This window comes from Opisthocomus hoazin, chromosome 12 (assembly GCF_030867145.1).
Source record: "Opisthocomus hoazin isolate bOpiHoa1 chromosome 12, bOpiHoa1.hap1, whole genome shotgun sequence".
NCBI classification, from domain to species: domain Eukaryota; kingdom Metazoa; phylum Chordata; class Aves; order Opisthocomiformes; family Opisthocomidae; genus Opisthocomus; species Opisthocomus hoazin.
In genome coordinates this window covers 26,576,985-26,590,910 of record NC_134425.1, presented here as the reverse complement: position 1 = coordinate 26,590,910, position 13,926 = coordinate 26,576,985, and positions in this window count along the sequence as shown.

The following is a 13,926-nucleotide window of genomic DNA, read 5'->3' as shown; positions in this document are numbered from 1 at the left end:
GCAAGAAGCCCCATTCTCTGTGCCTCTGTGCGAGCACTGTGATGGGCAGATGAGGCTGAGCAACAGCTTTCCAGGATAGCCTATTCTGCCTGCCAGCTATCTGCAGACGTTCGCACTTTCGGAGCAGGGCTGTGATAGGAGCCTGGCAGGGACACCACCATTCCCAGGCCACGTTTGAAGTTTGTGGTGGCAAGACAAGCAAGGAGCCCCATTCTCTGTGCCTCTGTGCGAGCACTGCGATGGGCAGATGCGGCTGAGCAAGACCTTTCCAGGCTAGCACTTCTGGCTGCCAGCTATCTGCAGACGTTCGCATTTCAAGAGCAGGGCTGCGAAAGGAGCCTAGCAGGTACACCATCTTTCCCAGGCTACGTTTGAAGTTTGAGGTGGCAAGACAAGCAAGCAGCCCCATTCTCTGTGCCTCTGTGCGAGCAGTGCCATGGGCAGATGAGGCTGAGCAACAGCTTTCCAGGCTAGCACCTTCTGCCTGCCAGCTATCTGCAGACATTCCCACTTTCGGAGCAGGGCTGTGATAGGAGCCTGGCAGGGACACCACCATTCCCAGCACGCGTTTGAAGTTTCAAGTGGCAAGATAAGCAAGCAGCCCCATTCTCTGTGCCTCTGTGCGAGCAGTGCCATGGGCAGATGAGGCTGAGCAACAGCTTTCCAGGATAGCCCCTTCTGGCTGCCAGCTATCTGCAGACGTTCGCACTTTCGGAGCAGGGCTGCGAAAGGAGCCTAGCAGGTACACCATCTTTCCCAGGCTACGTTTGAAGTTTGAGGTGGCAAGACAAGCAAGCAGCCCCATTCTCTGTGCCTCTGTGCGAGCACTGTGATGGGCAGATGAGGCTGAGCAACAGCTTTCCAAGATAGCCTATTCTGCCTGCCAGCTATCTGCAGACGTTCGCACTTTCGGAGCAGGGCTGTGATAGGAGCCTGGCAGGGACACCACCATTCCCATGCCACCTTTGAAGTTTGAGGTGGCAAGACAAGCAAGCAGCCCCATTCTCTGTGCCTCTGTGCGAGCACTGTGATGGGCAGATGAGGCTGAGCAACAGCTTTCCAGGATAGCCTATTCTGCCTGCCAGCTATCTGCAGACGTTCTCACTTTTGGAGCAGGGCTGTGATAGGAGCCTGGCAGGGACACCACCATTCCCAGCATGCATTTGAAGTTTTAAGTGGCAAGATAAGCAAGCAGCCCCATTCTCTGTGCCTCTGTGCGAGCACTGCCATGGGCAGATGAGGCTGAGCAACAGCTTTCCAGGATAGCCCCTTCTGCCTGCCAGCTATCTGCAGACGTTCGCACTTTCGGAGCAGGGCTGTGATAGGAGCCTCGCAGGGACACCACCATTCCCAGGCCACGTTTGAAGTTTGTGGTGGCAAGACAAGCAAGCCGCCCCATTCTCAGTGCCTCTGTGCGAGCACTGCCATTGGCAGATGAGGCTGAGCAACAGCTTTCCATGATAGCCTATTCTGCCTGCCAGCTATCTGCAGACGTTCGCACTTTCGGAGCAGGGCTGTGATAGGAGCCTGGCAGGGACACCACCATTCCCAGCATGCGTTTGAAGTTTGTGGTGGCAAGACAAGCAAGCAGCCCCATTCTCTGTGCCTCTGTGCGAGCACTGTGATGGGCAGATGAGGCTGAGCAACAGCTTTCCAGGCTAGCCCCTTCTGCCTGCCAGCTATCTGCAGAAGTTCGCATTGCAAGAGCAGGGCTGCGAAAGGAGCCTAGCAGGTACACCATCTTTCCCAGGATACGTTTGAAGTTTGTGGTGGCAAGACAAGCAAGCAGCCCCATTCTCTGTGCCTCTGTGCGAGCAGTGCCATGGGCAGATGAGGCTGAGCAACAGCTTTCCAGGATAGCCCCTTCTGGCTGCCAGCTATCTGCAGAAGTTTGCACTTTCGGAGCGGGGCTGTGATAGGAGCCTGGCTGGTACACCAACTTTCACAGCATGCGTTTGAAGTTTGTGGTGGCAAGACAAGCAAGCAGCCCCATTCTCTGTGCCTCTGTGCGAGCAGTGCCATGGGCAGATGAGGCTGAGCTACAGCTTTCCAGGCTAGCCCCTTCTGCCTGCCAGCTATCTGCAGACGTTCGCACTTTCGGAGCAGGGCTGTGATAGGAGCCTGGCAGGGACACCACCATTCCCAGGCCACGTTTGAAGTTTGTGGTGGCAAGACAAGCAAGCAGCCCCATTCTCTGTGCCTCTGTGCGAGCACTGTGATGGGCAGATGAGGCTGAGCAACATCTTTCCAGGATAGCCTATTCTGCCTGCCAGCTATCTGCAGACGTTCGCACTTTCGGAGCAGGGCTGTGATAGGAGCCTGGCAGGGACACCACCATTCACAGGCCACGTTTGAAGTTTGAGGTGGCAAGACAAGCAAGCAGCCCCATTCTCTGTGCCTCTGTGCGAGCACTGTGATGGGCAGATGAGGCTGAGCAACAGCTTTCCAGGATAGCCTATTCTGCCTGCCAGCTATCTGCAGACGTTCGCACTTTTGGAGCAGGGCTGTGATAGGAGCCTGGCAGGGACACCACCATTCCCAGCATGCATTTGAAGTTTTAAGTGGCAAGATAAGCAAGCAGCCCCATTCTCTGTGCCTCTGTGCGAGCACTGCCATGGGCAGATGAGGCTGAGCAACAGCTTTCCAGGATAGCCTATTCTGCCTGCCAGCTATCTGCAGACGTTCACACTTTCGGAGCAGGGCTGTGATAGGAGCCTGGCAGGGACACCACCATTCCCAGGCCACGTTTGAAGTTTGTGGTGGCAAGACAAGCAAGAAGCCCCATTCTCTGTGCCTCTGTGCGAGCACTGTGATGGGCAGATGAGGCTGAGCAACAGCTTTCCAGGATAGCCTATTCTGCCTGCCAGCTATCTGCAGACGTTCGCACTTTCGGAGCAGGGCTGTGATAGGAGCCTGGCAGGGACACCACCATTCCCAGGCCACGTTTGAAGTTTGTGGTGGCAAGACAAGCAAGGAGCCCCATTCTCTGTGCCTCTGTGCGAGCACTGCGATGGGCAGATGCGGCTGAGCAACAGCTTTCCAGGATAGCCCCTTCTGGCTGCCAGCTATCTGCAGACGTTCGCACTTTCGGAGCAGGGCTGCGAAAGGAGCCTAGCAGGTACACCATATTTCCCAGGCTACGTTTGAAGTTTGAGGTGGCAAGACAAGCAAGCAGCCCCATTCTCTGTGCCTCTGTGCGAGCAGTGCCATGGGCAGATGAGGCTGAGCAACAGCTTTCCAGGCTAGCCCCTTCTGGCTGCCAGCTATCTGCAGACGTTCGCACTTTCGGAGCAGGGCTGTGATAGGAGCCTGGCAGGGACACCACCATTCCCAGCATGCATTTGAAGTTTTAAGTGGCAAGATAAGCAAGCAGCCCCATTCTCTGTGCCTCTGTGCGAGCACTGCCATGGGCAGATGAGGCTGAGCAACAGCTTTCCAGGCTAGCCTATTCTGCCTGCCAGCTATCTGCAGACGTTCGCACTTTCGGAGCAGGGCTGTGATAGGAGCCTGGCAGGGACACCACCATTCCCAGGCCACGTTTGAAGTTTTAAGTGGCAAGATAAGCAAGCAGCCCCATTCTCTGTGCCTCTGTGCGAGCACTGTGATGGGCAGATGAGGCTGAGCAACAGCTTTCCATGATAGCCTATTCTGCCTGCCAGCTATCTGCAGACGTTCGCACTTTCGGAGCAGGGCTGTGATAGGAGCCTGGCAGGGACACCACCATTCACAGGCCACGTTTGAAGTTTGAGGTGGCAAGACAAGCAAGCAGCCCCATTCTCTGTGCCTCTGTGCGAGCACTGTGATGGGCAGATGAGGCTGAGCAACAGCTTTCCAGGATAGCCTATTCTGCCTGCCAGCTATCTGCAGACGTTCGCACTTTTGGAGCAGGGCTGTGATAGGAGCCTGGCAGGGACACCACCATTCCCAGCATGCATTTGAAGTTTTAAGTGGCAAGATAAGCAAGCAGCCCCATTCTCTGTGCCTCTGTGCGAGCACTGCCATGGGCAGATGAGGCTGAGCAACAGCTTTCCAGGATAGCCTATTCTGCCTGCCAGCTATCTGCAGACGTTCGCACTTTCGGAGCAGGGCTGTGATAGGAGCCTGGCAGGGACACCACCATTCCCAGGCCACGTTTGAAGTTTGTGGTGGCAAGACAAGCAAGAAGCCCCATTCTCTGTGCCTCTGTGCGAGCACTGTGATGGGCAGATGAGGCTGAGCAACAGCTTTCCAGGATAGCCTATTCTGCCTGCCAGCTATCTGCAGACGTTCGCACTTTCGGAGCAGGGCTGTGATAGGAGCCTGGCAGGGACACCACCATTCCCAGGCCACGTTTGAAGTTTGTGGTGGCAAGACAAGCAAGGAGCCCCATTCTCTGTGCCTCTGTGCGAGCACTGCGATGGGCAGATGCGGCTGAGCAAGACCTTTCCAGGCTAGCACTTCTGGCTGCCAGCTATCTGCAGACGTTCGCATTTCAAGAGCAGGGCTGCGAAAGGAGCCTAGCAGGTACACCATCTTTCCCAGGCTACGTTTGAAGTTTGAGGTGGCAAGACAAGCAAGCAGCCCCATTCTCTGTGCCTCTGTGCGAGCAGTGCCATGGGCAGATGAGGCTGAGCAACAGCTTTCCAGGCTAGCACCTTCTGCCTGCCAGCTATCTGCAGACATTCCCACTTTCGGAGCAGGGCTGTGATAGGAGCCTGGCAGGGACACCACCATTCCCAGCACGCGTTTGAAGTTTCAAGTGGCAAGATAAGAAAGCAGCCCCATTCTCTGTGCCTCTGTGCGAGCAGTGCCATGGGCAGATGAGGCTGAGCAACAGCTTTCCAGGATAGCCCCTTCTGGCTGCCAGCTATCTGCAGACGTTCGCACTTTCGGAGCAGGGCTGCGAAAGGAGCCTAGCAGGTACACCATCTTTCCCAGGCTACGTTTGAAGTTTGAGGTGGCAAGACAAGCAAGCAGCCCCATTCTCTGTGCCTCTGTGCGAGCACTGTGATGGGCAGATGAGGCTGAGCAACAGCTTTCCAAGATAGCCTATTCTGCCTGCCAGCTATCTGCAGACGTTCGCACTTTCGGAGCAGGGCTGTGATAGGAGCCTGGCAGGGACACCACCATTCCCATGCCACCTTTGAAGTTTGAGGTGGCAAGACAAGCAAGCAGCCCCATTCTCTGTGCCTCTGTGCGAGCACTGTGATGGGCAGATGAGGCTGAGCAACAGCTTTCCAGGATAGCCTATTCTGCCTGCCAGCTATCTGCAGACGTTCGCACTTTTGGAGCAGGGCTGTGATAGGAGCCTGGCAGGGACACCACCATTCCCAGCATGCATTTGAAGTTTTAAGTGGCAAGATAAGCAAGCAGCCCCATTCTCTGTGCCTCTGTGCGAGCACTGCCATGGGCAGATGAGGCTGAGCAACAGCTTTCCAGGATAGCCCCTTCTGCCTGCCAGCTATCTGCAGACGTTCGCACTTTCGGAGCAGGGCTGTGATAGGAGCCTCGCAGGGACACCACCATTCCCAGGCCACGTTTGAAGTTTGTGGTGGCAAGACAAGCAAGCCGCCCCATTCTCAGTGCCTCTGTGCGAGCACTGCCATTGGCAGATGAGGCTGAGCAACAGCTTTCCATGATAGCCTATTCTGCCTGCCAGCTATCTGCAGACGTTCGCACTTTCGGAGCAGGGCTGTGATAGGAGCCTGGCAGGGACACCACCATTCCCAGCATGCGTTTGAAGTTTGTGGTGGCAAGACAAGCAAGCAGCCCCATTCTCTGTGCCTCTGTGCGAGCACTGTGATGGGCAGATGAGGCTGAGCAACAGCTTTCCAGGCTAGCCCCTTCTGCCTGCCAGCTATCTGCAGAAGTTCGCATTGCAAGAGCAGGGCTGCGAAAGGAGCCTAGCAGGTACACCATCTTTCCCAGGATACGTTTGAAGTTTGTGGTGGCAAGACAAGCAAGCAGCCCCATTCTCTGTGCCTCTGTGCGAGCAGTGCCATGGGCAGATGAGGCTGAGCAACAGCTTTCCAGGATAGCCCCTTCTGGCTGCCAGCTATCTGCAGAAGTTTGCACTTTCGGAGCGGGGCTGTGATAGGAGCCTGGCTGGTACACCAACTTTCACAGCATGCGTTTGAAGTTTGTGGTGGCAAGACAAGCAAGCAGCCCCATTCTCTGTGCCTCTGTGCGAGCACTGCGATGGGCAGATGAGGCTGAGCTACAGCTTTCCAGGCTAGCCCCTTCTGCCTGCCAGCTATCTGCAGACGTTCGCACTTTCGGAGCAGGGCTGTGATAGGAGCCTGGCAGGGACACCACCATTCCCAGGCCACGTTTGAAGTTTGTGGTGGCAAGACAAGCAAGCAGCCCCATTCTCTGTGCCTCTGTGCGAGCACTGTGATGGGCAGATGAGGCTGAGCAACATCTTTCCAGGATAGCCTATTCTGCCTGCCAGCTATCTGCAGACGTTCGCACTTTCGGAGCAGGGCTGTGATAGGAGCCTGGCAGGGACACCACCATTCACAGGCCACGTTTGAAGTTTGAGGTGGCAAGACAAGCAAGCAGCCCCATTCTCTGTGCCTCTGTGCGAGCACTGTGATGGGCAGATGAGGCTGAGCAACAGCTTTCCAGGATAGCCTATTCTGCCTGCCAGCTATCTGCAGACGTTCGCACTTTTGGAGCAGGGCTGTGATAGGAGCCTGGCAGGGACACCACCATTCCCAGCATGCATTTGAAGTTTTAAGTGGCAAGATAAGCAAGCAGCCCCATTCTCTGTGCCTCTGTGCGAGCACTGCCATGGGCAGATGAGGCTGAGCAACAGCTTTCCAGGATAGCCTATTCTGCCTGCCAGCTATCTGCAGACGTTCACACTTTCGGAGCAGGGCTGTGATAGGAGCCTGGCAGGGACACCACCATTCCCAGGCCACGTTTGAAGTTTGTGGTGGCAAGACAAGCAAGAAGCCCCATTCTCTGTGCCTCTGTGCGAGCACTGTGATGGGCAGATGAGGCTGAGCAACAGCTTTCCAGGATAGCCTATTCTGCCTGCCAGCTATCTGCAGACGTTCGCACTTTCGGAGCAGGGCTGTGATAGGAGCCTGGCAGGGACACCACCATTCCCAGGCCACGTTTGAAGTTTGTGGTGGCAAGACAAGCAAGGAGCCCCATTCTCTGTGCCTCTGTGCGAGCACTGCGATGGGCAGATGCGGCTGAGCAACAGCTTTCCAGGATAGCCCCTTCTGGCTGCCAGCTATCTGCAGACGTTCGCACTTTCGGAGCAGGGCTGCGAAAGGAGCCTAGCAGGTACACCATATTTCCCAGGCTACGTTTGAAGTTTGAGGTGGCAAGACAAGCAAGCAGCCCCATTCTCTGTGCCTCTGTGCGAGCAGTGCCATGGGCAGATGAGGCTGAGCAACAGCTTTCCAGGCTAGCCCCTTCTGGCTGCCAGCTATCTGCAGACGTTCGCACTTTCGGAGCAGGGCTGTGATAGGAGCCTGGCAGGGACACCACCATTCCCAGCATGCGTTTGAAGTTTGTGGTGGCAAGACAAGCAAGCAGCCCCATTCTCTGTGCCTCTGTGCGAGCACTGTGATGGGCAGATGAGGCTGAGCAACAGCTTTCCAGGCTAGCCCCTTCTGCCTGCCAGCTATCTGCAGAAGTTCGCATTGCAAGAGCAGGGCTGCGAAAGGAGCCTAGCAGGTACACCATCTTTCCCAGGATACGTTTGAAGTTTGTGGTGGCAAGACAAGCAAGCAGCCCCATTCTCTGTGCCTCTGTGCGAGCAGTGCCATGGGCAGATGAGGCTGAGCAACAGCTTTCCAGGATAGCCCCTTCTGGCTGCCAGCTATCTGCAGAAGTTTGCACTTTCGGAGCGGGGCTGTGATAGGAGCCTGGCTGGTACACCAACTTTCACAGCATGCGTTTGAAGTTTGTGGTGGCAAGACAAGCAAGCAGCCCCATTCTCTGTGCCTCTGTGCGAGCACTGCGATGGGCAGATGAGGCTGAGCTACAGCTTTCCAGGCTAGCCCCTTCTGCCTGCCAGCTATCTGCAGACGTTCGCACTTTCGGAGCAGGGCTGTGATAGGAGCCTGGCAGGGACACCACCATTCCCAGGCCACGTTTGAAGTTTGTGGTGGCAAGACAAGCAAGCAGCCCCATTCTCTGTGCCTCTGTGCGAGCACTGTGATGGGCAGATGAGGCTGAGCAACATCTTTCCAGGATAGCCTATTCTGCCTGCCAGCTATCTGCAGACGTTCGCACTTTCGGAGCAGGGCTGTGATAGGAGCCTGGCAGGGACACCACCATTCACAGGCCACGTTTGAAGTTTGAGGTGGCAAGACAAGCAAGCAGCCCCATTCTCTGTGCCTCTGTGCGAGCACTGTGATGGGCAGATGAGGCTGAGCAACAGCTTTCCAGGATAGCCTATTCTGCCTGCCAGCTATCTGCAGACGTTCGCACTTTTGGAGCAGGGCTGTGATAGGAGCCTGGCAGGGACACCACCATTCCCAGCATGCATTTGAAGTTTTAAGTGGCAAGATAAGCAAGCAGCCCCATTCTCTGTGCCTCTGTGCGAGCACTGCCATGGGCAGATGAGGCTGAGCAACAGCTTTCCAGGATAGCCTATTCTGCCTGCCAGCTATCTGCAGACGTTCACACTTTCGGAGCAGGGCTGTGATAGGAGCCTGGCAGGGACACCACCATTCCCAGGCCACGTTTGAAGTTTGTGGTGGCAAGACAAGCAAGAAGCCCCATTCTCTGTGCCTCTGTGCGAGCACTGTGATGGGCAGATGAGGCTGAGCAACAGCTTTCCAGGATAGCCTATTCTGCCTGCCAGCTATCTGCAGACGTTCGCACTTTCGGAGCAGGGCTGTGATAGGAGCCTGGCAGGGACACCACCATTCCCAGGCCACGTTTGAAGTTTGTGGTGGCAAGACAAGCAAGGAGCCCCATTCTCTGTGCCTCTGTGCGAGCACTGCGATGGGCAGATGCGGCTGAGCAACAGCTTTCCAGGATAGCCCCTTCTGGCTGCCAGCTATCTGCAGACGTTCGCACTTTCGGAGCAGGGCTGCGAAAGGAGCCTAGCAGGTACACCATATTTCCCAGGCTACGTTTGAAGTTTGAGGTGGCAAGACAAGCAAGCAGCCCCATTCTCTGTGCCTCTGTGCGAGCAGTGCCATGGGCAGATGAGGCTGAGCAACAGCTTTCCAGGCTAGCCCCTTCTGGCTGCCAGCTATCTGCAGACGTTCGCACTTTCGGAGCAGGGCTGTGATAGGAGCCTGGCAGGGACACCACCATTCCCAGCATGCGTTTGAAGTTTGTGGTGGCAAGACAAGCAAGAAGCCCCATTCTCTGTGCCTCTGTGCGAACAGTGCCATGGGCAGATGAGGCTGAGCAAGAGCTTTCCAGGATAGCCCCTTCTGGCTGCCAGCTATCTGCAGACGTTCGCACTTTCGGAGCAGGGCTGCGAAAGGAGCCTGGCTGGGACACCACCATTCCCAGGCCACGTTTGAAGTTTGTGGTGGCAAGACAAGCAAGCAGCCCCATTCTCTGTGCCTCTGTGCGAGCACTGCGATGGGCAGATGAGGCTGAGCAACAGCTTTCCAGGATAGCCTATTCTGCCTGCCAGCTATCTGCAGACGTTCGCACTTTCGGAGCAGGGCTGTGATAGGAGCCTGGCAGGGACACCACCATTCCCAGCATGCATTTGAAGTTTTAAGTGGCAAGATAAGCAAGCAGCCCCATTCTCTGTGCCTCTGTGCGAGCACTGCCATGGGCAGATGAGGCTGAGCAACAGCTTTCCAGGATAGCCTATTCTGCCTGCCAGCTATCTGCAGACGTTCGCACTTTCGGAGCAGGGCTGTGATAGGAGCCTGGCAGGGACACCACCATTCCCAGGCCACGTTTGAAGTTTGTGGTGGCAAGACAAGCAAGCAGCCCCATTCTCTGTGCCTCTGTGCGAGCACTGTGATGGGCAGATGAGGCTGAGCAACAGCTTTCCATGATAGCCTATTCTGCCTGCCAGCTATCTGCAGACGTTCGCACTTTCGGAGCAGGGCTGTGATAGGAGCCTGGCTGGGACACCACCATTCCCAGCATGCGTTTGAAGTTTGTGGTGGCAAGACAAGCAAGCAGCCCCATTCTTTGTGGCTCTGTGCGAGCACTGTGATGGGCAGATGAGGCTGAGCAACAGCTTTCCAGGCTAGCCCCTTCTGCCTGCCAGCTATCTGCAGACGTTCGCATTGCAAGAGCAGGGCTGCGAAAGGAGCCTAGCAGGTACACCATCTTTCCCAGGATACGTTTGAAGTTTGAGGTGGCAAGACAAGCAAGCAGCCCCATTCTCTGTGCCTCTGTGCGAGCAGTGCCATGGGCAGATGAGGCTGAGCAACAGCTTTCCAGGATAGCCCCTTCTGGCTGCCAGCTATCTGCAGAAGTTCGCACTTTCGGAGCGGGGCTGTGATAGGAGCCTGTCTGGTACACCAACTTTCACAGCATGCGTTTGAAGTTTGTGGTGGCAAGACAAGCAAGCAGCCCCATTCTCTGTGCCTCTGTGCGAGCACTGCGATGGGCAGATGAGGCTGAGCAACAGCTTTCCAGGCTAGCCCCTTCTGCCTGCCAGCTATCTGCAGACGTTCGCACTTTAGGAGCAGGGCTGTGATAGGAGCCTGGCAGGGACACCACCATTCCCAGGCCACGTTTGAAGTTTGTGGTGGCAAGACAAGCAAGCAGCCCCATTCTCTGTGCCTCTGTGCGAGCACTGTGATGGGCAGATGAGGCTGAGCAACATCTTTCCAGGATAGCCTATTCTGCCTGCCAGCTATCTGCAGACGTTCGCACTTTCGGAGCAGGGCTGTGATAGGAGCCTGGCAGGGACACCACCATTCACAGGCCACGTTTGAAGTTTGAGGTGGCAAGACAAGCAAGCAGCCCCATTCTCTGTGCCTCTGTGCGAGCACTGTGATGGGCAGATGAGGCTGAGCAACAGCTTTCCAGGATAGCCTATTCTGCCTGCCAGCTATCTGCAGACGTTCGCACTTTTGGAGCAGGGCTGTGATAGGAGCCTGGCAGGGACACCACCATTCCCAGCATGCATTTGAAGTTTTAAGTGGCAAGATAAGCAAGCAGCCCCATTCTCTGTGCCTCTGTGCGAGCACTGCCATGGGCAGATGAGGCTGAGCAACAGCTTTCCAGGATAGCCTATTCTGCCTGCCAGCTATCTGCAGACGTTCGCACTTTCGGAGCAGGGCTGTGATAGGAGCCTGGCAGGGACACCACCATTCCCAGGCCACGTTTGAAGTTTGTGGTGGCAAGACAAGCAAGAAGCCCCATTCTCTGTGCCTCTGTGCGAGCACTGTGATGGGCAGATGAGGCTGAGCAACAGCTTTCCAGGATAGCCTATTCTGCCTGCCAGCTATCTGCAGACGTTCGCACTTTCGGAGCAGGGCTGTGATAGGAGCCTGGCAGGGACACCACCATTCCCAGGCCACGTTTGAAGTTTGTGGTGGCAAGACAAGCAAGGAGCCCCATTCTCTGTGCCTCTGTGCGAGCACTGCGATGGGCAGATGCGGCTGAGCAAGACCTTTCCAGGCTAGCACTTCTGGCTGCCAGCTATCTGCAGACGTTCGCATTTCAAGAGCAGGGCTGCGAAAGGAGCCTAGCAGGTACACCATCTTTCCCAGGCTACGTTTGAAGTTTGAGGTGGCAAGACAAGCAAGCAGCCCCATTCTCTGTGCCTCTGTGCGAGCAGTGCCATGGGCAGATGAGGCTGAGCAACAGCTTTCCAGGATAGCCCCTTCTGCCTGCCAGCTATCTGCAGACGTTCGCACTTTCGGAGCAGGGCTGTGATAGGAGCCTGGCAGGGACACCACCATTCCCAGCACGCGTTTGAAGTTTCAAGTGGCAAGATAAGCAAGCAGCCCCATTCTCTGTGCCTCTGTGCGAGCACTGCCATGGGCAGATGAGGCTGAGCAACAGCTTTCCAGGATAGCCCCTTCTGGCTGCCAGCTATCTGCAGACGTTCGCACTTTCGGAGCAGGGCTGCGAAAGGAGCCTAGCAGGTACACCATCTTTCCCAGGCTACGTTTGAAGTTTGAGGTGGCAAGACAAGCAAGCAGCCCCATTCTCTGTGCCTCTGTGCGAGCAGTGCCATGGGCAGATGAGGCTGAGCAACAGCTTTCCAGGCTAGCACCTTCTGGCTGCCAGCTATCTGCAGACGTTCGCACTTTCGGAGCAGGGCTGTGATAGGAGCCTGGCAGGGACACCACCATTCCCAGCATGCGTTTGAAGTTTGTGGTGGCAAGACAAGCAAGCAGCCCCATTCTCTGTGCCTCTGTGCGAGCAGTGCCATGGGCAGATGAGGCTGAGCAAGAGCTTTCCAGGATAGCCCCTTCTGGCTGCCAGCTATCTGCAGACGTTCGCACTTTCGGAGCAGGGCTGTGATAGGAGCCTGGCAGGGACACCACCATTCCCAGCATGCGTTTGAAGTTTCAAGTGGCAAGATAAGCAAGCAGCCCCATTCTCTGTGCCTGTGTGCGAACAGTGCCATGGGCAGATGAGGCTGAGCAAGAGCTTTCCAGGCTAGCCCCTTCTGGCTGCCAGCTATCTGCAGACGTTCGCACTTTCGGAGCAGGGCTGCGAAAGGAGCCTGGCTGGGACACCAACTTTCCCAGGCTACGTTTGAAGTTTGAGGTGGCAAGACAAGCAAGCAGCCCCATTCTCTGTGCCTCTGTGCGAACAGTGCCATGGGCAGATGAGGCTGAGCAACAGCTTTCCAGGATAGCCCCTTCTGGCTGCCAGCTATCTGCAGACGTTTGCACTTTCGGAGCAGGGCTGTGATAGGAGCCTGGCAGGGACACCACCATTCCCAGGCCACGTTTGAAGTTTGTGGTGGCAAGACAAGCAAGCAGCCCCATTCTCTGTGCCTCTGTGCGAGCACTGCGATGGGCAGATGAGGCTGAGCAACAGCTTTCCAGGATAGCCTATTCTGCCTGCCAGCTATCTGCAGACGTTCGCACTTTTGGAGCAGGGCTGTGATAGGAGCCTGGCAGGGACACCACCATTCCCAGCATGCATTTGAAGTTTTAAGTGGCAAGATAAGCAAGCAGCCCCATTCTCTGTGCCTCTGTGCGAGCACTGCCATGGGCAGATGAGGCTGAGCAACAGCTTTCCAGGATAGCCTATTCTGCCTGCCAGCTATCTGCAGACGTTCGCACTTTCGGAGCAGGGCTGTGATAGGAGCCTGGCAGGGACACCACCATTCCCAGGCCACGTTTGAAGTTTGTGGTGGCAAGACAAGCAAGCAGCCCCATTCTCTGTGCCTCTGTGCGAGCACTGTGATGGGCAGATGAGGCTGAGCAACAGCTTTCCAGGATAGCCTATTCTGCCTGCCAGCTATCTGCAGACGTTCGCACTTTCGGAGCAGGGCTGTGATAGGAGCCTGGCAGGGAAACCACCATTCCCAGCATGCGTTTGAAGTTTGTGGTGGCAAGACAAGCAAGCAGCCCCATTCTCTGTGCCTCTGTGCGAGCAGTGCCATGGGCAGATGAGGCTGAGCAAGAGCTTTCCAGGATAGCCCCTTCTGGCTGCCAGCTATCTGCAGACGTTCGCACTTTCGGAGCAGGGCTGTGATAGGAGCCTGGCAGGGACACCACCATTCCCAGCATGCGTTTGAAGTTTCAAGTGGCAAGATAAGCAAGCAGCCCCATTCTCTGTGCCTGTGTGCGAACAGTGCCATGGGCAGATGAGGCTGAGCAACAGCTTTCCAGGCTAGCCCCTTCTGGCTGCCAGCTATCTGCAGACGTTCGCACTTTCGGAGCAGGGCTGCGAAAGGAGCCTGGCAGGGATACCAACTTTCCCAGCATGCGTTAGAAGTTTCAAGTGGCAAGACAAGCAAGCAGCCCCATTCTCTGTGCCTCTGTGCGAGCACTGCGATGGGCAGATGCGGCTGAGCAACAGCTT